Here is a 24,255-nt window from a genome sequence, read left to right as displayed (position 1 = left end):
AAAAGTCTCAGTTTTTTTCTTTTATGTACCTTTACCTTATTGTAAAATTTAGGTTGATAGTATATATTACTATTCATACATTTTATATATTTATGTGTTTCTACGCTTTTTCTGTGTCATTGCTTGGACTTCCCATGTTGTTTTTGGCTTTTCAAAAACTCCCTGAAATTTCCCCCCCCAAAACCCTACCATTTAATTTCTTATGACAACCCACAATATATAGAAACAGTGATGGGGAAGGACATGATGTGGAAAGGATAATTATATATAAGATGTACTGTGTCTCAGAAAACTTGCATCCTTAGACTTGGATAGTTATTCTTCATCACTATTATGTCTGTAACTTTCAAGAAGGACCCAAGGAAGAATGAGAAAGATCTAAGACAATCATTCTTTTATCAAAGATGGAATTGGGTTTGTCTCAGAGTTGCCTTTTAAATGCACACTAACCCATCTTGGAATATGCACAAGAAAAGTACCGAGAACAACCATAGCCTACCAGCACATGTAATGGGGGAAGGAAAAAGTAGGTACCATGTGCTTCCTTTAAGTCACCACATCAGAAGAAATACACAAAAATATTGGAAGTGAGGAGCCTGAATAATTCAGCCATACCATATCTAAGCTTACTCTGGTCTGAGTTTCACTCTGCTAACAATTGAAAACTCTAATAAAAGACCCCGCTGTTGTGGCTAGTCTAATCATCATCACCTTAACTATAGCTCTTCCTCTTTGTCAAATCTGCTGAATAAGTGTTTCCTTGATATATCAATATTTTCTATCGAAGTGCTGCTCAGTTATAGCCAGGTTGGTTTCTATCTCTAACTGGTATACTGACTGACCTAGCCTTGGTGCTGATAATTACTATCTGTTGTCATCTTGCAGAAATCATAAAAGCCTTGGTTCATAGATCTAGACCTAAAAAGGATCTCAGAGACCAATTGATCCAACCCTTTCATTTTCCAGTCGAGAAAAACAAGACCAAGAAAAGTTTGGTGACTGGCCTAAGATCATACAGATAGCAAGTGACATGAACTTAGGTCCTCTGATTTTTTGGGTAGCTAGGTGATGCAACTGATAGAATTCAGGACCTGGAGCCAGGAAAACTCATCTTTTCAAGTTCAAGTTTGGCCTTATACACTTCATAGCTGTTTGACCCTGGGCTAGTCCCTTAAACTTGTTTGCCTGAGTTTTCTTACCTGTAAAATGAACCGGAGAAGGAAATGGCAAACCACGCCAGTATCTTTACCTAAACCCCCCCCCCCCCCTGCCCCAAGGGAGTTTTGAAGAGTCAGATACAACTGACAAATGACAACTGACTCTTATTCTAGAGTTAATGTTTTTTCAGAACTCTGAGACAATGGAAAAGAGGAAGAAGTATGCTTTGGTGCAAGGATGAGTCTGGGAAAGCAATGGAACTTAGGTGATGATTAAGGTGAGAGCCTCAGATAGGAAGAAGACGCTGAGGAGGAGGAAGAGGGTCTCAGAGGGTAGAGCTGAAGGGAATTAACTCAGTCTAGATTGCAATTTTTGCCTGCAAGCAGGCCTAGTCAAGTTGGCATGCAAGCAAAGTTAAATAACTTCCATTAAACAAGCTAAGCATATGTTCAAGGGACTGGGCCACTAGGCCAGAATTCCTCCTCCCACCCCATGCTAAATAGCACGTTCCATATCTGGAGCCCTAGACTTGGAGTAAGGAAGATCTGAGTTCAAATCCCATCTCAGATACTAGGGGAGTGATCCTGCTCAAAGTGATTACTGTCTCTCAGTGTGTTTTCTAATCTATTAAGGTTTTTGGGAGGATCAAATGAGATAACAGAAGTAAAATATTTTGCAAAGTTTAAAATGTAACACAAATACTCTTGTTTTTATTATCTTAATCTTTTATGATTAAAAATTAATGATATAATTGATCATTATTTATTAGCATTGATAATATATTAATATTGATGTTATTTCCAACTTCCTGATCTGGAGAAGATCAAAAATTTCAAGTCACCCCACAGATCATTGGGCCAGCTCTCTGTTGGTGATCTAGTCTTGTTATGTGGCACACAGCTGGCAACTAGCTTAGTACAAAGAAGGGTGACCAAGGGAAGATATTGTTGTCTTCTAGTCAAAATGCCTTATTTAGGGGAGAACCAAGATCAGCATCCAATGGAAATGGTGGTGATAATTGGAAATGGCCAAACCCTACTGACTAATGGCAGGGCAGCCCTGGAAGATCTGGGCTCTAATCCTGGCTCTCTATGAATTAGCTGAGTGACCTAGAATAAATTGCTTCCCCTCTCTGGGCTTCTGTTTCCTCCTCTACACCATGAAGACTAGGTGATCTCCAAGGTCCTTCTCTAAATTGACATTTTATTCTTCTAAAAGTTAACAAGTTAATTTCCTTTAGATCCTAAGAAGACATATAATGTAATGGAAAGAATATTGGACTTGGAACCAAGGACCTAGCTTTGAATCCCAGTATTGCCACTTCTAAGCTCCATACATCATTTCATTTATTCATTCCTCAGTTTTTTTAATTTGTCAAATGAAGGACTGGATTGAATGATTTGTCCGACTCCTTTTATCTCTGCATCTACGATCTTATTACCTCCCTCCCCCCATTAGGGTCCCTCTTTTCCTGCATGGGGAAGAGAAGAAGACCCTTTCCCATTTATCTTCTTTTTCCTCAAGACAAAAATGTATGTTTAAAGCCGTGATCAGTTTCATGATTATGTCAAAAAATGACAGTCAAAAGTTCAGCCTCAGCAGAGCTTGCAAGGCAGCTGTTCAGAGAACTTAGCTTTGGGGATCAAAAGTCGGCAGTCTCACAGGGAAAAGGCTTACTAGCCAAGGAAATATATTTAGCCATCTCTGATCAGCTTTTCCCCAAACCCCCTTATCCAACTCAGGGGATAAACAAGCTCAGGATCTATCGGAATTGACTGTGGTAATTGGAAATGCCCAGACCCCACTGTCTAGGGAAGATCCTTATGATGTTGCCTTCTGGAAGCCTTGCTCAAAAGTTATCTTAGGGAAAGGAAGGGCAGGGACTTGGGCCTCTCTTTCTGGATCCTGATTTTTCTCCAAGTTCTTTCAGCTTCAAAACTGGGCAACCAAGATTTTTCTTTTCTTCTCAGTAGTTTAGGTTATCCCCCATTCTCCTACAAATCTCACAAGGAAAACTGTAAGCCTCAGAGAGAAATACGTAATATTATAGACCCCTGGTGTAGGACCGGCTGTCTTGGGGCCAAGGTCTGGGTTAGGCTGTTGGAACACCCATTTATCTACAGCCGGGTCGTTTTATAGATCCATTAAATCTACATTTTCTCTTGGGTTCTTTCCCCCACTCCTCTCAACTCTGTTCCAGTCACACAAGCTAAAACCCCCTTAAGCCCCGGAAATAAATCTCTCTAAACCACTGAGGGCTCAGTCAAGCTTTTACTCTATCTCTGCAATTACAACAAATTTACTGCTCAGAGAGATAGGGGACAATGTGCTAGGTACTCCTGGGATAAATATACCTCCGAGAAAAAAGTAGAGATTGTGGAAATTATCTTTTGTGAATTCAACAAGCAGCAAGGTCATTGGCATGGCTACATACCACTGAACATTAATTAATGGGCCTGCAGCTGGCGGTACCACTTTGGCTGTTTTCAATGCAGCCGCTGACTCCATATTTCTCCAGTTTGTGTGATGATTCTTGGAACCAATCCCATCTTTCTTTTTTTCTTCCAAGTACAAAAAGTGCTTAAGTCTATCCTGGAAAGATGCCAGTCTTTCAGAGAACTAAGAAAAGTGTTGTTTCTTTGCTATTTTTATCTCTCTCTCTCTCTTTCTCACTTTCTCCTATTTCTTTCCCTTTCTCTTTATCCCCCTCTCCTCTCTACCTTTGTTTCTCATTCCCTCTTTCTCTCCTCCCTTTCATTCCATCTCTGTCTCTTTCTTGTTTCTTCCCCCTCCCTTTCTGTCTTTGTTTCTTACCTCTTTCTTCCCCTTTCCTTTCTTCCCCTTCCTCTCTCTCTCTCTCTCTCTCTCTCTCTCTCTCTCTCTCTCTCTCACACACACACACACACACACACACACACACACACAGACACACAATACAGATTCTCTTTTCTTTTTGAAAGAACACTCAATTAATTACCTCTGAAAAGATTTGTGAGCAACATTTCTCTTATATTTTAGGATTACTGCTGTTCAAAATGACCATAGGTATTTTTCTGGAATATAGATGGTAAGTTGGATAGTGTGAGCCCTATTCCTGAACCAAAGCTAAAGGAAGAACACCTTTAGAACATTCTTTTCAAAGGCAGCATAGTGTTACTGCTTGTTATTGCTACTACTGACCCTATTTATCTTGACACAATTCAATTCAGCAATCATTTTTTAAGTCCTTGCTATGTACCAGATATTCCAGACAAAAAAATCTGAATCCTTGACTTCCTCGGTTCACATTCTGCAGGCAGCCTTTCTCAGTTCCCTTCCTCTCCTGCGATGGTTAATAACTTCCCTATTGAGATTGTCTTCCATCCTCTTTGTATACATTTTGTACCCATCCAGTTATTTTCCTGTTGCTTCCCTCATTCAACTGTAAGCTCCCCAAGGGCAGAGATTGTTTTGTGACTTTTCTGTTATCTCTAACACTTGTCACTGTGCCTACCTAGTCCAAGGCTTGTTGATTGTTCACGGAGTTTCTATGGGAAACCTTTCCTGCTTGCCCAAAGCCTCCATGCTCTCTCCTTCCCTTCCATATTAATAATCATGTATGCCACAATGTGTCTAGACCTTCTTCCCATTGGTCCTCCCCCTAACCCCATAGGACTTGAGCTCTTTGATTGTCCTTGTATGCCCAGGACCCTTCATGGGACCTGGCACATCAGAATACTACCAGCCACTGGAGTCATGCCTCCAACAGTGACCTCACTAGCTCTGCCTGTCCTGTCCAGTCAGATGCCTGCTTGTCCAGTCAGACTGCTTTATGGTTTTCAAGCTAAGCAGCTCATCTGGGTAATAATAATGATATTTGATAATAATAATGACATGTCTATTATATTGTATAATGTAATGTGACATTTATGAAATATATTAATGACACATTCCACACATCATTATTAAATAGTATGTAGGTTAATTACTATATAACAGAACAATGCATTATATATGACAGATGATACATGATAAATATAATATAGAATAGTTATTATACCATCTGACAGATTACATGATACATTATGGGACATATTATACAGTATGCTATGTGATAGTCATACCATTTGACACATATTACATGGCATATATTAGACAACATACTATATTGAAATTATTATACCTTCTAACATAGATTATATGATGCATTGTGTGACACATATCATATAATATGCTATATAATAATTATTATATAATGCATCTATTACAAATACCTATGTGGACTCCCTATACAGAGGAAACTCCCATCATCTTTTCTACAACTTAAAATCCTAGAAGAGTTGTTCAGAGCTCTTGAAGGTCATATGATTTGCCAGGATCTGCCCAGCCAATATGGAGCAGAGTCAGGATTCAGACCCAGGTAGTTCTAAGTATGAAGTCAGTCACTAGACCACACTATTTTTCATCTGAAGGCACATAATAAATACTTATTGTATGAGAAGCAACCCAGAGAAGTAAATGCAAAGGATATGCAACCTTATTTCAAGATTGCAATTAGGAAGAGCTCAAGGTCAAAGGAAAAAGGAGCCCCAAATGGTTTCCTTACACACCAACCCCCAAACCCTAGTTCTTCTAACAATTAGCTATGTCAGGCTTAAGGAGGGGTGGGAAGGGGATCAAAAAAGAAATAAAAAGTAATCTGCATCTCATCAGGAGGCTGTTTGAAAGTCAAGCTTTCCTTGACTTCCTCAGTTCAAATTCTGCAGGCAGCCTTTCTCAGTTCCCTTCCTGTCCTGCAATGGTTAATGACTTCTCTAATGAGATTGTCTTCCATCCTTTTTGTATATATTTTGTATGCATACAGTTATTTACTTGTTACTTGGTGAAATAATGAGGAATGATGAAAAGAATAATGGACTTGAAGTCAGAAAATTCTGTACTTGTATTCCACCAGGTTTACCATGTCACTTCCCTGCTCAAGACACTTCCATGACTCCCTAGGTCTCTAGGAAATAGCAAAAGCACCTCTATTTTGCTCTTAGAAGGTTAAAGTCTTCAAGTGTTGGCTTCATTCTGTCTCTTTAAACCAACTAATCATTACATCCCCAATTTCATTCAACGCTCCATACTTTGTTTTTCCTAAGATTTTCCATCTTCACTATTAGTGCCTTAGTGGAAGTTGCCTGAAATATTTCCTCTTCACCTATGTTTCTGGGACCCTCCTCTCCAGACTTTTCTTAAATACCCCTTATTTCAGGAGTACTTTTCTGATTGTCTCAGCTTTTTAGGTCTCTTTCTAAATTACTTTGTTTCCCATAACGTCATATAGTCTGAATCTATTAGAGAAATCTATTAGAGAAAGGAGATGAACCCAGCTGCTTCAAGATCAAGACAGTGCAGTGCCCAAGTGAATTGCCCATAATAAGACCAATCACATTAGAGTCAGAAGTTGGATCCAGGTCCTAGGTCTCCAAATTCAGGGTTCTTTTTACTTTACCATGCTGTATCCAAGCCTATTGCCTCCTCCAACAGGGCATTCATCTGGGTGTGCCTATATTCAGCAGTGTGCCAATTTGATTCAGCTTGGAGAGTCAATTGAGCAATTTTTATTGTGAGCATGTACATCTTGGAAATAAGCAAAGGTTATAAAGCTGGGTTTGATTCATTGTTTTGTTGATCATCTAGGCTAAAGCAATGAAAAAGGGATAACAATGTAGATTTAACTTACAAGTGCATTCTGCCTTTAATGCTTTCACTCAGAGAGCTGATTGTTAAACATATTTACCAGCATACCACTGCCCTTCTTCAATATCTAGCCTAGTTCTTATTTTTGTCTATAATTTTTTTTTCTTTTTCCTTTCTGTTTTTTTTTTGGAGCAATTAGGGTGAAGTGGCTCAGCCAGAGTCACACAGCTGTTATGTGTCTGAGGTCAAATTTGAACTCAGATCCTCCTCTTGTTTATCATTTATTTTATATCTATATATACATTTAGACACATGTATATACAATTCAAGCATATAGACATATGTACATACACACACATATATGTACACATGCATAATTTTTTCCCAAGGAAAATGTAAAGTTCCTTAATGGTGGGGTCTATTTTTTTTCCCTTTGCATTACTAGCTGTCAGTACAGTGGCTGTAACTTAATAAATAGATGCTCTTGGATTGAATTCTATTGAAGTCATGATTCCTGTCCATGTTTGCTGCCTCATTTATAAAATAGGACTACTGTGGGCAGCTAGGTGGCATAGTGGGTAGAGCACTGGCCCTGGAGGCAGGAGGACCTGAGTTCAAATCCGGCCTCAGACACTTAATAATTACCTGGCTGTGTGGCCTTGGGCAAGCCACTTAACCCCATTGCCTTGCAAAAAAAAAAAACAACTAAAAAATAAGACTTTTGAGCTGGATGACCCAGAGTTGACTTTTACAAGTCAAGATCTATAAATTCCTGGTTTTTCCTACCCTCTGCCCCCATTCTAGTTCCATATTTAATTAACATGAACCCTGTACTTGTGAAGACTCTAGTCCCATCTCAAATTTAGAAATTATTAATGCTGAACATGGATGATGGATGAGCTTTTTCCTTGTTGATCTGTGGTTCAAACCTAAGCAAACTTAATGATTACCTTTTAACACCATAAAAACAGCCTCACCCCCTCCCCTGGTATGCACTAAGTACATAATTGGGCAGCTACGTGGTACAGTGGTTGTAGTCAGAAGTCAGAAGACCTAATTTCAAATCTTACCTTAGTCACTTACAAATGTATGATTCTGGGGCAAATCATCAAACATTGTCAGTCTCACTTATCTCCATCTGTAAAATGGGTACAAGAATAGCACTTATTTCCCAGAACTGGTGATAGGCTCAAATGAGATAACACTTGTAAAGCATTTTTCAAGCCTAATAATGCTATATAAATTATCCTATACTCCTCCAACCCAGTCTCTGCTTAAAGACCCTTCCCTTCATAGGTAACTACTCAAGGACTGTTCAAGGAGGACCTGAGCCCTTTAAAGTCTGAGCTGTTCATCTGTCTACTTGTCAACCAAGCCTGTGGCTCCGAGAAGCTATATATATGTATATGTATGTATATATATGTATGTATTATATAATATATAAAATATATATTATATTATATAATATATATATATATATATATATATATATATATATATATATATATATATATATCATGTGTAGTGACCATACTCTAGTAGATGTCTTTGTCTCAACAGACGGGCTAAACCAGGTTGAGGGTAGCCAGTAGGCATTGGTGGGTTAGGGGAATGCTTACTCCAAGCATATGAAGGCTTCTTCCAGTGGAAGGGTAGATGAGAATAATTTGTTCCAATGGCCATGATGGTGGCAATCACTATGAAATACTTAGAGACTGGTAAGATATCGACAGTGCCAAGATCACCCATTGTGTCCTGGGCCATTACCAGTTATCTTGACTTTGGTCTTGCCACTGAACTTTGATGAGTCTGGAAAATCCAACTCATATGCAAATCATCAACTATGTCCTTGGTTATCTTTGTAAAAGGAAGAACAACCTAGAGTTACAAATCCAGGAACCTTAAAGCCCATCTTGTACAATCTCCTTATTTTATAGATAAGGAAACTGAGGCCCCAGAAGAAGAATCTTACCAAGGTCACACTGGTGGCAGATAGTGGAGTTCAGATTTGAACTCTGTTTCTTTGACTACAGATCAGGCTCTTTTCACATGGCACCACCCCATCTCTCCAAACTATTCAGGGATTACATAGTAGAAAGATTGGAAATTTTTCCACCCAATGACAAAAGGAAGCTGTGCATTTGGCCCAAGAATTACAAAGAAATCCATGATTTTGTTCTGGACTCAATTCAGTTAAGTCTCAGGGCAAGAGCATCTCATGCCCTTCCTCTTTCCCTACTCTACAATGGGGTTATCCACTGGGATCAATTCCTCTCTTTGACAGAGATTCAACCACTCTTAGCACATTATTAAAGAAGGAAAAATTGTAAAATGATATTTGGGCCTGCTCAAAGACATGGGAAAGTTTCTGAAATTCAGGGAGATGGATTTAAAGGAAGCCTTGAAGGATTAAAAATTTAAAAGCTCCTTTGAAGTAGTAGAGGCAACTTTTATGGTGCATTTAAAATCTACTCAGAGAGTTTGATGCAGTGGGCAGATAAATTATTGTTGCTTTTTTTTTGGAACATGAAGCATTTTTTAGTATGTTCCCTGTCTCTTTTTTCTGTCTCTGTCTCTTAACTTGTTTTTAATCTTGAATTTACTTATTTATAGACATGTTTTATCTATTCATTGCCAACTTCAATAGAATATGTGCTCCCTGAAGGCAAGAATTTTTCTGCTATTTCATTGGGTGGTCAGGTGTCAAAGTGTGTGTGAGACTAACAGGAAGACTTCATTTTAAATCTCCACCCCCCTCTCCCAGATGCTTCCTGTGTGATGGTAGACAAGTCACTTAACCTCTCTGAGTCTCAATTTTGTCATCTATAAAATGGAATAATAGCATCTACCTTTCATTTGTTTTGAAGATAGAATGAGATAATGAATACCACTTTATAAATCTAAAAATGCTCTATAAATAGCTATTATTAGTCACTATTATATTATTCTTGTTGTTCAGAGTATTAGAGACAAATGACCCCATTTGCATCTAGTCTCTGCTATATGGTTCATTCACAAGATAATATTAAAAAAATTTGTTTTATTTTGCTTTTTTTGTCTCCACAAGATCATTGATTCAGAGGGGTCGGAGACAACAAATATTTACTATGTACCTACATAACTTGGGAATTGTCATTGCTGTTGTCATTTATTCTTGAAGAATACCATGCCATCAGGCAGATGATGCCATAATACACAAGTGAATTGAATTTGAAAAAGGTGTGTGGGGGGGTGTGTGTGGGGAGATATGGCCAGCTATGGATCAGGATGACTGGAGATGGCCCTGGATGCAGGGGAGACCTTTCCCTGCTCAAGATGTGTCCTTATCTCCCTAACACCTCTCGGATAAAATAAAAACTTCTCAATATGACATTTTAAGCCCTTCATAATCTGCCTCTAGAATCTTAGAAAGCTCCAGCTTTCTAAACTGATTCCATCTTACTCATGCGCACTATAGCTGCTGGGAATAAACGAAAGATGAAAAACTCTCAAGGGGTTTGGCCTAGTTTCCTACATCTACAGCTCCAGAGGACCCCCAAACACTATAATGTCTTTCTTTTTACCTTAAAAATGATGGAATTGATGGGGCGGCTAGGTGGCACAATGAATAGAGCACCAGCCTTGGAGTCAAGAGTACCTGGGTTCAAATCCGACCTCAGACACTTAATAATGTGGCCTTGGGCAAGCCACTTAACCCCACTGCCTTGAAAAATCTAAAAAAAAATGATGAAATTGAGTCCCAAGGCTAAATGATTTGTCCAGTCACATATGGATAGTAAACATGGGATTGGCTCCCCATGTTCTCTAATGGCAGGGACTGTTCTTTCCACTAAACTCTGCTGTCTCCAAGTCTCCAAAGGGTAATTCTGCCCCCCCCCTCCCATTTCTGTAGTTGAAATGAGATCAGCCCCTGCTCCTTATCTTCCCTTGAAGGAGCTGCTGTCAGAACAGAGAATGCCAGAGGCAGCCTTCCCAAGAATCCTCCTTGGGGCTAAATCAACCTATTGTTTGCCCAAGGTTTCCTGGAAAAAATGTGTCAAATTAGCCTGACTGAGACATAGAGCTCTGTGTAGATCAACTAAACACTAAACGGGTGGACAACCTGTCCATTGCAGGAATGCTCCTGCCATGGGCCTCTAGAAGATAGAAGCAGAAGGTTCACAATGAAGCCATTTGGAAAATGAAAATGTGGAATGGTTACAAAACTGGCCAGTGGCCTGTAAATGCTGAGTGATGATAAATTGTGCTGTTATCAAAGGGGGGGTGGGGGAGCATAGTCTGGAGAGGTGGGCAGGCAGGGGAGGAAGGGGCCACCCGCTTGTCCATCTGGGGGTTTAATAACCTTGAAACAGAGAAAGGAGATAAAGAGTGTAATCTAAATTTGCCTAGCATGTCAAAGAAAGAATGAAAACCCAATGGAGGGAATCCTCAAAAGCACCTACGGTCTTGGAGTTTCAAGTAAAATGGAAAATGAACATTTAGAAAAATGGCGGTGTTGACCAAATCCAGGGAGAAGCTACACTTAGCCAGAATTAGGCAGGCTAGACTAGAGAGGAATGGAATTAGGAAATAGAGTCCAATGTGGGAACCAGGAGAAGTTTGTGCCAAAATATTGTTTCTATTTCTTTCAAAAATAATATTATAGGTAACTTTTTTTGTTGTTCTTCAGTCATTTTTCAGTCATATCTTATTCTTTGTGATTTCATTTGGGGTTTTCTTGGCAAAGATATTGGAGTGGTTTTCCATTTTGTTCCCCAGCTCATTTTACCAATGAGGAAACTGAGGCAAACAGGAATAAGTGACTTGTCCAGGGTCGCACAGCTAATATCTAAGGCCAGATTTCATCTCAGAAAAATGAGCCTTCCTAATTCCAGGCCCGATGATCTATCCACTGTGTCACCTAGCTGCTGTTTTTAATAGCATCTTCATTTCTACTTATATGTTCTGCCCTTATGCAGGAAATGGTTCTTCATGAAAAAGGGGGGAAAGGTCATTAAGCAAAATTGACACATTAATGATTCTGTCAATATAGACAATTTTCCACACCAGTAGGTCCCCATTTCTACAAAGAGAGGAGATTTGCATTTTTCTCTTTCTTCCCTGGGACCAAGTTTGTTTGCATACTATTTAATTTCATAAAATTAATCAGTTCCTGCTTTATTAAAAATTTAACAGTGAAGATCAGTGTAGAATTGTTTGCTCAGTAATGATATCTATTTAAATAATTTATTCTCAATACTCTTAAAAGACAGCAATTCTCAGTTATTCTTTTTAAATCCCCAATAGGACTCTGGTTCATTCAAATCTCATTCACTTTTGTTCATATATTCATAGTTAGTGTGTTCTCCATCTGATATCATGTATATGTAAACATGCATGATGTATGTTTGTGTATGTATAGATCCACTTCTTTTCACTCAGTCAGAATTCTAGTGCTGGCTCTTATGAACTCTTGCCTGGACTATTACAGATGCTTTCTAATTGCTGTCTCTCCCTCAAACCTCTCCCCCACTGAGATCTATCTTCTATATAGCTCCCACAGTGATAATTTTAAATGTCACCTCTCTCTTCAATAAACGCCTGTGACTCTATTATCTCCAGGATCAAATATAAACTCCTTGTTTGGCCTTTCAAGCCCTACCCAATATTGTCCCTTCCTACCACTCTACAATCAGACAGCCACCATACTTGCTGTTCCTCACCAAAACATGCCATTTCCTGTTTCTGTGTCCTTTCATTGGCTGTCCCCAATGTCGAAAATGCTCTTCCTCCTCTCTGTCTCCTGATTTCCTTCAAAGCTTAGCTCAAATCTCATCTTTTCTGTTCCCACCCCCTCCACCCTCTCTGCTAGGGTCTTCCCTCAGAGATTACAATCCATTTTCTGGCTATATATGTTGACTGTGTGTGTGTGTGTGTGTGTGTGTGTGTGTGTGTGTGTGTGTATATATATATATATATATATATTACAATAATGTACAGTAAGATGGTATAATTGCCCTAGAAGACAGGAAGACCTGAACTTACTACCTGTGTGACCTTGGGCAACTCACTTAACCCTGATTGCCTCATATCCATATCAGATTGATATCTGATCAATGGACCCAGATCACTCTGGAGGAGATTTATCCCAGCACCCTCTCACTCAAACCCAATTCATGTACATGTCATAGTGTCAACCTCCCTGGTATCCTGCTCTTTTTTGAAAATGAAGGATAAGCATCATCATCATCACCATCATCATATATGTTGTATATAAATTTAATATAATATTTAGTAAATAATATTTATTTCCTTAATAGAATGTGAGCTCCTTAGGGGAAAGGACTGTGTTTTTGCTTTTCTTTTTATAGTCAGTCTTTGACTGGCTTATATCAAGCACTTAAGTATTTGTATAATGTTTCACTTGTGTTATATTGTATTGTATTACATTGCATTGTATTATAATGCACCTACTGGATAACTACATAGTACAATGGGCTTGGGAGTCTTAGAATCAACTGGGTCTGGTGATCCTGGAGTGGAATTTAGTGACTTTGGTTTTAGACTTAGTGACCTTGCAGTCAATAGGTATAGCATAATTTATTTCTGTGGGCTTGGCAACTTTAGGGTTAATGAGCTTGTATCCTTAGGGTGAGTGGTTTTACTATCTTTGGTCAGGCCTGGTGGTGATCTTGGAGCCTGGATCTGAGCCTGATCAGATGATTACTTTGAGCTCTAGGACCTATGGGCTTGGTAACCTTGGACTTCAGGATTTAGAATGTATGATTGTTGTTCATTTGTTTCAATTGTGTTGGATTCATTTGGGGTTTTCTTGGCAAAGAAGTGATTTGCTATTTCCTCCTCCAATTCATTTTACAGATGAGGAAATTGAGGCAAACTGAGGGTGAAGTGACTTGCATAAGCCCATACATCTAACAATTCTGAGTCTGGGTTTGAACTTAGGTCTTCCTGACTTTAGCCCTGGCACTCTCTCCATTGCTCCACCTGGCACAGTAAATGGGGGCACCTGGGTACTAAGGGATTGAATGACTTTTGCCATTCAATGTTGACCAAAACATTGCTGGCTTGCATTTTCCAAAGTCTCTGCTTGCGATGCTTTCTAGCAAAGCACATGTTTCTTAGAAATTTGAGGTCAACCTCTTTGTAGTTAAAAATTATTTATTTTATTTTTAATTTATGAAATAATATAAATATTCCAAACAGTAGAATTTAAAAAATGATTATGCATGAAATTGCAAATCTATTTTGTACAACTTGTGATTCCTTTTAGATATATAATTAAATTATCATGTAACTTACTTCCTCCCCATGTCCCCCACCTGACTGCCTACCCTGCTTTGGTGTTATCTGATGGATCTAGATCTAGATATAGGAAGTTTTTCCTAATATTTAGAGCTAGAAGGGGCAGATAGTCGCAACCCCTCCTGAACTAATCTTACAGAGGAAACCTGGGAAGTTAAAAGACTTACATTAGGTTCTATGAGTAGTGTCTGCAAACAGGATCAGAACCTAGGGCTTCTGACTCCAGAGCCAGTATGTCTACCACTGTGCCACACTGCCTCCCTCCCACTCATTACTCGGTTCTTTCTTTTCTGGAATTGAGCAGAAAAGGTTTTATACCTCTATCATATGACAGTCTCACAATGAGGGCCATCATCTACTCCACAGTGGATAGAGTACCAAACAGGAAGTCAAGAAAACTTGGGATCAGCTCTTTCTTCTTACACTTAGAAGCTATGTCACCCTGGGTCAGTCCCTTACCCTACCTTCCTCTGCCAGGACTTTTCAATGATAAACATTGGGAACTAAGATGACGATCGTGATGAGGATGAGGATAATGTTGACAATGAAGATGATGATGAGGAGTGCTCCAAAAGTCTTAGTGCAGTTTTCAGCTTTAATATCTTAAAGTGCACTAAGGCTTTGAGTATATCCTGTATTATTATTCTTCTTCATCTCCTTTTTTGCCTTTTTATTGGAGTTTAGAAGAATATAGGAGAAATATCTAAAATGTTTCAAAAACTTGACATTTAAATTAACAAATAGACTATAAATAGATCTCAGAGATCATCCTATCTCTTTCATTCTATCAATTTTCCCCAAGCCTTGGCTTAAAGATATCAAGTGACAGGGAACTCATTTCCTCCAAGGTGGCCCTGCTCTCATTGTTCAGAAACTTTTCCTTAGGTTGAATCATGGATAGCTACTCTGTAACTTTTTTTTAGGTTTTTTTGCAAGGCAAATGGGGTTAAAGTGGCTTGCCCAAGGCCACACAGCTAGGTAATTAAGTGTCTGAGGTCAAATTTGAACCCAGGTCCTCCTGACTCCAGGGCCAGTGTTCTATCCACTGCACCACCTAGCTGCCCATACTCTGCAACTTCTACCCCCAAACCCTCCTGTCTCTCCTTCCTCTCCCTGATGTCAAGCCTGACCAATGTAATTCTACTTCCATGGGACAGCCCTTCTTGGCAGATCTAAATTCCATAACCTGAAAGAATGATATGAAAGACAGTTGTGTTGCCAGGAGCCATGCTAATAATCAGCAGTTCAAAATTTAGAAGTTATTTGCCCATATTTTCATGATTTCATATGAATTGCAAACAACCCTAAAAGTAGGTAATACTAACAGTCATTATAGCCATCATTTTCCAGAGGAAGAAGCTGAGTGGTCCACCCTTAGCCACAGATCTTATAAATGTGAGGAATAACATTTGAGCTAATGTCTTCCTGCCTCCAGGGTCATTCAGTGTCAATCATTCACCAAGTATCTATGAAATAGACACATTTTTATATATTTATGAAATATATTCATTATATTTATGAAACATAAATAAATAGGTACTTAGGGATAAAAAGATAAAAGAAAAACAGTCTCTCCTCAAGAAATTTATATTCTACTAGGGAAGACTGTCATATACATATGTGTGAATATATATATACATATATACATGCGTATATATATATATATAATTGTATATATAGTTTCTGAAATAGGATTAGAATCCAGGGCCTCTGACATATCTATATCTATATCTATCTATCTATCTATCTATCTATCTATCTATCTATCTATCTATCTGTCTATCTCTATATATCTATCTGTCTGTCTATATCTATCTATCTGTCTATCTATATCTATATCTATCATCTATCTATCTATCTCTCTATCTCTCTATCTATCTATCTAGAGAGGAAAAAAGAGAGAAGAAAAGAAAAGGCAGGAGAGAGCGTATATGCAGTATAACTATATAGTGTGGGTATGGTATGTGCATTATCTAAAACTGTAGCTATGAAGTAGACTCCAGGAAACTGGAATGGCCAGGAAGGGCTCCTGAAGATTTTTACTTGAACTGAATCTGGAAGGAAACCAGGGATCCTAAGAGATGGAGGTTGGGTGGTGGGGGGTTCTTTTCAGTCATGGGGAACAGCCAATGCAAAAACCAGGGGTTAGTAAATGGAGAATTGCCTATTAAAAAAAACCCCAGTAAAAATGTCAGATTTCCTGATCATCAAGTTTGTGTAGAGAAGTAACTGATGATTAGGCTGGAAAGGGAAGATGAGGCCACATTATAAAGAACTTTGAATGCCAAAATTATACTTTCTTCCATGAAAGTTCCCATCCCATAGGACAATGTGGATTATGTGCCAGATGGTTTCTAAAGTCTATTGCTCAAATTAGATTTTGCAAATGAGTAGCTATACTCCATCCCCCACTCCTGAGACACACCCACACCCACACCACACCCACATTCCCATCTTCCCCCCACAGGTGGGAGCTGGAATGTAAGATGCTTTTTGTGGCTAAGCTATGAGCAGATTAATTCTCCTTTGAACATGATATCATTAGAGGTCATTCTCCTTTGATTTCTAATGGATTTTGGGAATGACATATATATATCTTGGCATAGAACATTAGCATCCTGGTTTTATCATTCTGACAGACAGGAAGGTCATCCTAGACTTCGAGGTCCCTAAAGTCTTTGGGAATATTGGGGAGGAGGTATGGGGCTGATGGAGGTGGTCCTCACTACAATGGGATTTTGTCTTCCAGTTGTCCTGTGTTTAACTTCTCTTGGATAAAAAGACAGGTGGTACAGTGGATAGAGCACTGGTCCTAGAATCAGGAGGATGTGAGTTCAAGTCTGGCCTCAGACGCAATAATTGCCTAACTGTGTGACCTTGGGCAAGTCATTTCACCTGATTGCCTTAAATAAATAATTTTTTTTAAAAAAGAGAGAATTGGTATACTCTTTTTTTAATGAGCTCATTATAGGTTACCAGAATCCAACTGTCTCCCAAGCAATTGGGAAACATTGTTGTATCCTACATTATTTTATCATACAGCTTTTTCCTCAGTTCCCATGACTTCAAGGGTTCTCTATTGGTCTCAAGGATAGTTCAGATTCTTGCCTGGCATGTAGCATCTGTGAGATTCCTGGCATCACCCTAGCTAGTCTCCTCTCCTTCTCCTCCCCTCCATGTTTTCATCAAATCAAAGCTACTCTCCGTCTCCAAAGCATTCACTATACTTCTCCCACCCACCTCTGTGTTGCCTCATTCTTGGTTGAATTCTTACCTACCTCATAAAATCCAATTTAGATAAACAGTAAAGCCGAAATGAAGTCTTTCCCTTCCCCTCCACACCCCAGGCACCCCTGAGCACTGGCTTTTGTATATCTCTAATGAATATATCATATAGTATTATCTAACATGGTGATCTGTGTCTGTAATCTCCACAAGGGCAAGGATGCTGTCCTAATTAAACTTGTTTGTAGATTCTCAATTCTTCCGTGACTCTCCCCCACTCACATCCAATTATTCTTATGGATCCTAACAGCATCAAATCTCTTAAGGCTCTTCCATCCTCTATGCCCTCTCCTGGAAGCATATTTGTGTTGACACTGGATTGGCTCCAATCTGTTGTGGCTCAAACCTATTCTGAACTCTCAAGACATGTGCCCACCCCAGCTTCCCCCAGTAACAAGACAAATGATTATAGATTTCAGATCGAAAAGGGACCTTAGAGGTTATTTGAGTTCAACTCCATTTTCCAGATGAGGAAACTGAGGCTTCGAGGAGTAGATTGCCTATAGTTACACAGTAAGTCTCTGAGGTTGGGGATTCAAATCCAGAGAGTTACCCCAGGACACAAAACTAGTAAATATGGAATTTGAATGCCAGTCTTTCTAAGCCCAAGACTTGTGTCCTATCTGCTTTACCACACTGCCTAGCTGGTCTTTCAGGTCCCTTCCAATTCTAAACCAATGATCCAATGAATCCAAAGATGAGGAGTTAGGACATTTACAGGGTGAATTTTAATTTTAATAACATTTTAATAACAAAGAGCCCGGGACCCCGAGAAATGACTAAAATTTTATTGGATTAAAGCGAATTTGTGATGCTACTCTGGCAGTAGGAGGAGGATCCAGGTCTTCTGTTTGCAGATCTCCTCTTTCCATCTACCGGCTCTCTTTACACTGCCATGCTGAGGGCCATTGACCATCTGGAGGCTGAGTTCTTTGCCAATCCTCCATCAGGAAGGTCACTCCTTCCTCCCGCTCGCCCGCCTGGCTGGCTCGCCCATGAGGGAGGGTAGCTTCTCTCCACTCAGCCATGGAGTATCATTACCCTCAGTGGCGTCGGGGAATTAGCAGACCTTTGGATGAAGGAAATGTTTCCCTGCTTTTGCTTCAGTGAGCAAGGAGCAGGGCCAGAGGAGTCTGGCATCCCATTTGTATCCAAAAATTGGATTCACTATCTCCATCGCTGGCTACAAATTCCTCTTCTGACCTCACTTCTGCTGATCAGGATTATCTGCCAGTAAATAGGCTACTTTGTGCAATGTAAAAACTCAGTCCCTCCACTTGGTTTGGCTGCTTGAAGGGTCAATTCCTTATCAAAAGATGTAAGGATTCATTTCTGCTGGGCAAGCTGGACAAAATGTTCTCCCTAAAGAAGTTGTGGGGGAAGATCCTGGCCTCATCCTGCAAAGGTTGGAGAGGCAGCATGGTGAGGAGGAAAGGCAGTTAGATTTGGAGGACCTGACTTCATATGATTGCTTCTATATGACCTTGGTAAAGTCACTGCAATTTTTCTGGACCTCTGTTTCCAAATCTGTAAAAAAATTCAGAAAAGACTTAGACCAAATGACCTTTGAATCCCCTTCCAGCACTGTGTGAACCTATGAAAATGAAGGGAGGGCAGAACCAGTCTTATTGGGCTGGGAGCTCACCTGGGATAAAATTGTTTAACAGGTAAGGGGACTCCATCCATTAGCTTTTTTTTTTCCAACTAGGTATTTAATTCTTCTTCCTGTCCTGTTTAAGGACTGAAAATGCTAATATGCCCTGCTAAATGTCACCACCCTGGGATAAAGGTTCAGTTACTCCCACCCTAGTTATGACTTTGACATTAGTGCATGGGACCTTAAAAATGATCTATACCAGAGGTTCTTAACCTGAGGTCGATGAACCCAAAGGATTCAAGGAGTCCTTGAAGAGGTTTCATGGGGGTCCATGAATTCATTTAATATTTTGATAGTTGTATTTAAATTCTCATGATTATATGTGTTTTATTTTATTCAAGTCATAACATCATTCTGAGAAAGGATTCATAAGCTTTACCAGACTTCACCAGATGCTGAAAGGGTCTGTGAGACACACACACACACACACACACACACACACACACAAACACACAATAAGCTCTGATCTTTACCTATTGCTCTCTCCCTTAGGTCCTCTTCAACATTGTTCAGACGAGGAAACAAAGGTTGAAGGAAAAGTGACTTCCTTTTCGATGTATAGCTAATTAACACCAGAGAAAGGATTAGATGGCAGGCATCCTTACTGGTCAGAGTTCTCTTGGTCAGTGTGCCAAGAAGACTTGGAATATTTGACCTGCCATAACCAGTCACAATTTGGCCCTCCCTGATTTTTGACTTACCAGCACAAGTAGAGATTTGTATGATGGTTACTAGATTCAATAATGACCACTGTCTCTCTCCTCTTTCATTCCCTAATTATGCAAGGCATTTAAAGATCCATTTGCTTTTCAGATCATTATCGCCATCTTTTCAGCTCCATTTCCAGGGATGACACATGGCTCCAATTAATGGGACACTCTTTTCCAGGGAGTTGAATGAGAAGAACATCCAAGGAGCAATGGAGTGGAGCATGGTGGGTATGAATGGGAGGCAATGCAAAAGGAGAGTCGACCTGAGAGTCTGAGAACCTCCCTTTGGATCTTGACTCTGCCTCTTACACTCTGTGTAACCTTGGCCGAATACTTTCCTGTCTCTGGACCCTTCCTCATCAGTAAAATGTGATGTTAAATGATATGACTTGTAAAATCTCTTTATGAAACTTTGAGGCACCCAGGTGGCTGTAGGATATAGGACACAGAGTTGGAGTTAGAGTCAGGAAGATGAGTTCAAATCCCATCTCAGACACTTATTAGCTGTGTGATCTTCACTTAAATCTATATTTGCCTCAGTTTCCTCAACTGTAAAATGGAGATGATAATAGCCCTACTGTCCAGGTCTGTTATGAGAATCAAATAAGATATTTGTAAAACTCAGGCACAGTGCCTGGCAGATGGTAAATGCTAAATAAATTCCCATTCCCTTTGTATTTCACAGAAATACTATAAAAGACACAAAACATAAAAAAAGGGAGATTCTTAAGGGAACAGATTATTTCCTTCCCCCACCTATGCATTTTGTAAGTCCTTAATCAACAACACCAAGTTGTTGAATTGAATGTGTAGAATGAATATCAGCAAAGAGGAAGGTGGCATGGGAGATTCGATAGAGGGAAGGTTATGCCTTCCCTCTTATCCATACTAGTTGCAGGACCGTAGACTGTTGGTGTTGGTGTTCAGTCAGGTCCAATGCTCTGTGAGTCCATTTTGGCTTTTGTAGGGAAAGATACTTTAATTTGCAATTTCCTTCTCAAGCTCATTTTACAGATGAGGAAACCGAGGCAACCAAGTTAAGTAACTTGCTCAGGGTTACACAGAAAGTATCTGAAATCTGATTTAAACTCATGAAGATGAATCTTTCTAATTCAAAGGCAAGTTGGTTAAACTCTCATTCCCCCTAAGTAACTTACTAAAACCACGACCCAGAAATACTGCCAGTCTGCATTGTTGGAAGGAGTTTCCACATTGGGAGTACTAAAAAAAATCCTTTTAGGAATAGAAATATAAAACAAATAATTTTATCTTATTTCCAGTTTTTAGTTTCAAAAATGAATTCAAACAACTTTAAAAGTTAAAAAAATTAATTTTCAGTTATAGACTTTGACTTGTGGCATGTGACTTGGAGAAAGATAAAATGGGAGAATTTTAGAGCAAGCTCACTTAAGAAAGAAAAAGTGGGAGAGAGTTATGTAGAAGAAATGGGGAGGGGAAGTTAATTCTAAGTTAACTGGGTTAACTAAGTTAACTGACCACTAATTCTTGGTTTTTTAATCAATCTAATCCTTAAAATCTTTGGAGACTTCACTTTGGCCAAGAAGATCCTAGCAGGCCACCATCTTAGAAATATTATCTTAGGGGCTTCATTGAGGTCTAGAAAAGAATCCCCACCCAGGTACAATCCATATAAAAACTCATAAAAACAGAGCATTCTTTGGAAATTTATTGTTCTCAAAAGTATTAGTGACCTAAGTTGGCCAACAGTCACTTATATGTAATAGTGCTGGAAAGAACATTTTCAGTCTTTTCTACTTTTTGCCACAATTCCACTTGACACTTTGTTCCAGAAAGATTTATGCAACATTTGAATAGACGCTTGCATTCCATATGTTTCAATTTACACATTCCTTCTAGGGTCAAGGAGGAGAATGCCACGCATGCTAATAACTGGATTTTCTATATGACCTTAAATGTCACAAGCCCTCTATTTGCAGCTCCTATGTACTCTCAACCTTGCTTCTGAGAAGATTTTTTTTTCAAAGTCATAAAATATATAAATGACAATCAGACCTTGCTAGCCTGGGTTATCATGAGATCACAAGTCTAGAAAGGGGACCTAGAGAGTGCCTTGTTCAATTCTCTACCTTGAGATTGAGGCCACCTCAACTAAACTAGTTAGATTTCTAGGAAATGAGTTTATTTGCCCGTAAAATGAGGGAATGGGGCTGTGTTTGACCTAAATCATCTCTAAGACCTATTCCAGTCTATGATTCATTGAGACTCCATGGTAGAGCTTCCCTAAATTGAGGGCAGAATTCTTACTTCTGTCTCAAAATGATGTAAAAAAAGCCATAAATGAAATCTCTAGATTTTCTTTTTTTAAAAACAATTTTATTAATTTTTTAAGAACCTTTGCATTTCTGAATATATCTCTCTCTCTGCTCTCCAATCCAGTGAATCATAATTGTAACAATGCGCATGGTTAAAAAAGGAAGAGGAAAACATGCAGATCAGCAAACCAACCAACTCAAATCTCCAAGCTTTCAAAGAAACAACATGATTTAATGGGACAAGTGTTGGACTTGGAGTCAGGAGAGACCTGGGTTCATGCCAGAGTTTTGAGTTCACGCCATTTGAAAATTGGATGGGAGAAACCAAAATGTTTAGCCTGGAGAAGGGAAGGCTCAGGGGGATCAGGATAGCTATCTTTCAGTACTTGAAGAAAAGATGGGATTAGATTTGGTCCCAGAGGGCAGAATTATGATCAATGGTTGGAAACCAAAGATGGAAGATTTGATGGAAGGAAATCCTTTCCAACAATTAGCACTATCTTGTTTAGGCAGTCATTTCCATCTTATTTTATGTCTTCAAGAAAGGCCTGGATAACCACTTGATAGGGATATTTTAGAGAGCAATCTTTTTCAGGTATGAGCTGAACTAGATGGCCACTAAGTTCTAAGATTCTCATTTTCTATCAGTGTGACTATGAACAAGTCAGTTAAACTCTCTGAACCTCAGTTTTCTCAGCTGTAAAATGGATCAATAGTAAGGTTATTGGTGAGAGGAGATGTCAGGCAAGATATTGCATGTATTACCTGGGTTTCAAAGCTCAGTGGTTTTATTGGAGTGCTCGTTAGATGAGACTCTTTATTGGTGAAGAGAGTGAACATTTAACATTGTATGTAGAATTGGAGTCAGAGGTTGTTTCTTGTGTTTCTTGCTTTAAAAAAAGTATGCATAAGAGGGGGAGACTAGGTTGCCTAGTGGATAGAGCACCAGCCCTGGAGTCAGGAGGATCTGAGTTCAAATCCAACTTCAGACACTTAATAATTACCTAACTATGTGACCTTGGGAAAGTCACTTAACCCCATTGCCCTGGAAAAACCAATAAAAAAAGTTCAAAAAAATTCAAAGTGAAAAAGTACGCATGTGACCATTCTAGAAATTTGTTCTGTCCAAGTTCATGACCTTATGTGTCAGAAGTAGGATTCTGAAAAATAATCACATGTGGTTTGTAAAAGATGAATCTCCCGTAAATGAAGAGAGGTCCTGGTTGAGTTTGGTCTGTTGAAAATAAGTATGTGTTAACCTTCCCAGAATTTGTCCTATTCAAGGACAAAAGTTATCAGAGGTTTTGGCCTTAAGAACGAGCGCAACAAAATTAGTTTAACAAGCATATGTAATGGTATTTCTCAAACTCAAAGACCAGTCACCTCCTTGATGGGTGGGATTTCCTGACTTAAATACTTCTATTTTGTCACCTCCACAGAGCCCTCAACTAGGATGGGAGAAGGTGAGGAAAAGGGGAGGGAACCCACAAAAAGTAGGGGAGGGGGTGGGAAACATTCCAACCAAAGAAGAATCTTACAAGATCTTATAAAGCAAATATATACCTAGAGGACTTCTGATGGGATTAAAAGAGGAGCCTTTTATTTTGTTTTACATTACTGGAGTCCTCTCTAAGCACCCTTCTCAATAGAAGTTGGCTTAATTGCCAGGAGATAGGCCTTGTTCATGTCTCTGTTCCCTAAAATGACTTATAGGGGGATATATGAAATAGGAGAATTTTTGGTCACTTGTTATAGAAATAGAAGTTAAAACTTATTTACTTTTTACAGGTTTCAGACCCTCTTTGGTGGAAAACATGGAGAGAAAGGATTTGAGAAGTGGCATCCATTGTAAAAGAACTGGCTCCTCAACATGCCTCTGCTTTTCAGTTTTTCTACCAAGAGACTTTGGGCAATTTCCCCTTCCATGACTCTTTTTTAATTTAATTTAATTTTTTCTGATTACATGCAAAGATAGTTATCAACACTCATTGTTTTCTTTCAATCTTTGCTATGTCAATTTTTAAATTTTATTTTAAATATTTTATTTATTTTTCCAACTGCAATGGTAGTTTTTAACCAATCTTTTTTTGCAAGATTTAGAGTTTTATAATTTTCTCTCTCTCCCTCCTTTTCCTTCCCCTGCCCAAAGAGAAAGCAATCTGATGTAGCCTCTACTTTTATTACC

General features: G+C 39.1%; 1 long non-coding RNA gene across 1 annotated transcript in view; it reads left to right on the top strand.

The window, feature by feature from the left end:
* Positions 1–24,031, top strand: part of LOC141518430 (uncharacterized) — a 94,644-nt gene extending 70,613 nt beyond the window's left edge. The window contains exons 4-5 of the long non-coding RNA XR_012477196.1: positions 19,880–20,000; positions 23,859–24,031. This is a non-coding gene — a long non-coding RNA (uncharacterized LOC141518430). The remainder of the gene's footprint in view (positions 1–19,879; positions 20,001–23,858) is intronic.
* The last annotated feature ends 224 nt before the right edge of the window (positions 24,032–24,255 follow it).

Source organism: Macrotis lagotis, chromosome 3, assembly GCF_037893015.1.
Source record: "Macrotis lagotis isolate mMagLag1 chromosome 3, bilby.v1.9.chrom.fasta, whole genome shotgun sequence".
In the NCBI taxonomy this organism is placed as follows: domain Eukaryota; kingdom Metazoa; phylum Chordata; class Mammalia; order Peramelemorphia; family Peramelidae; genus Macrotis; species Macrotis lagotis.
This window is presented reverse-complemented; position numbering and strand designations above follow the sequence as displayed.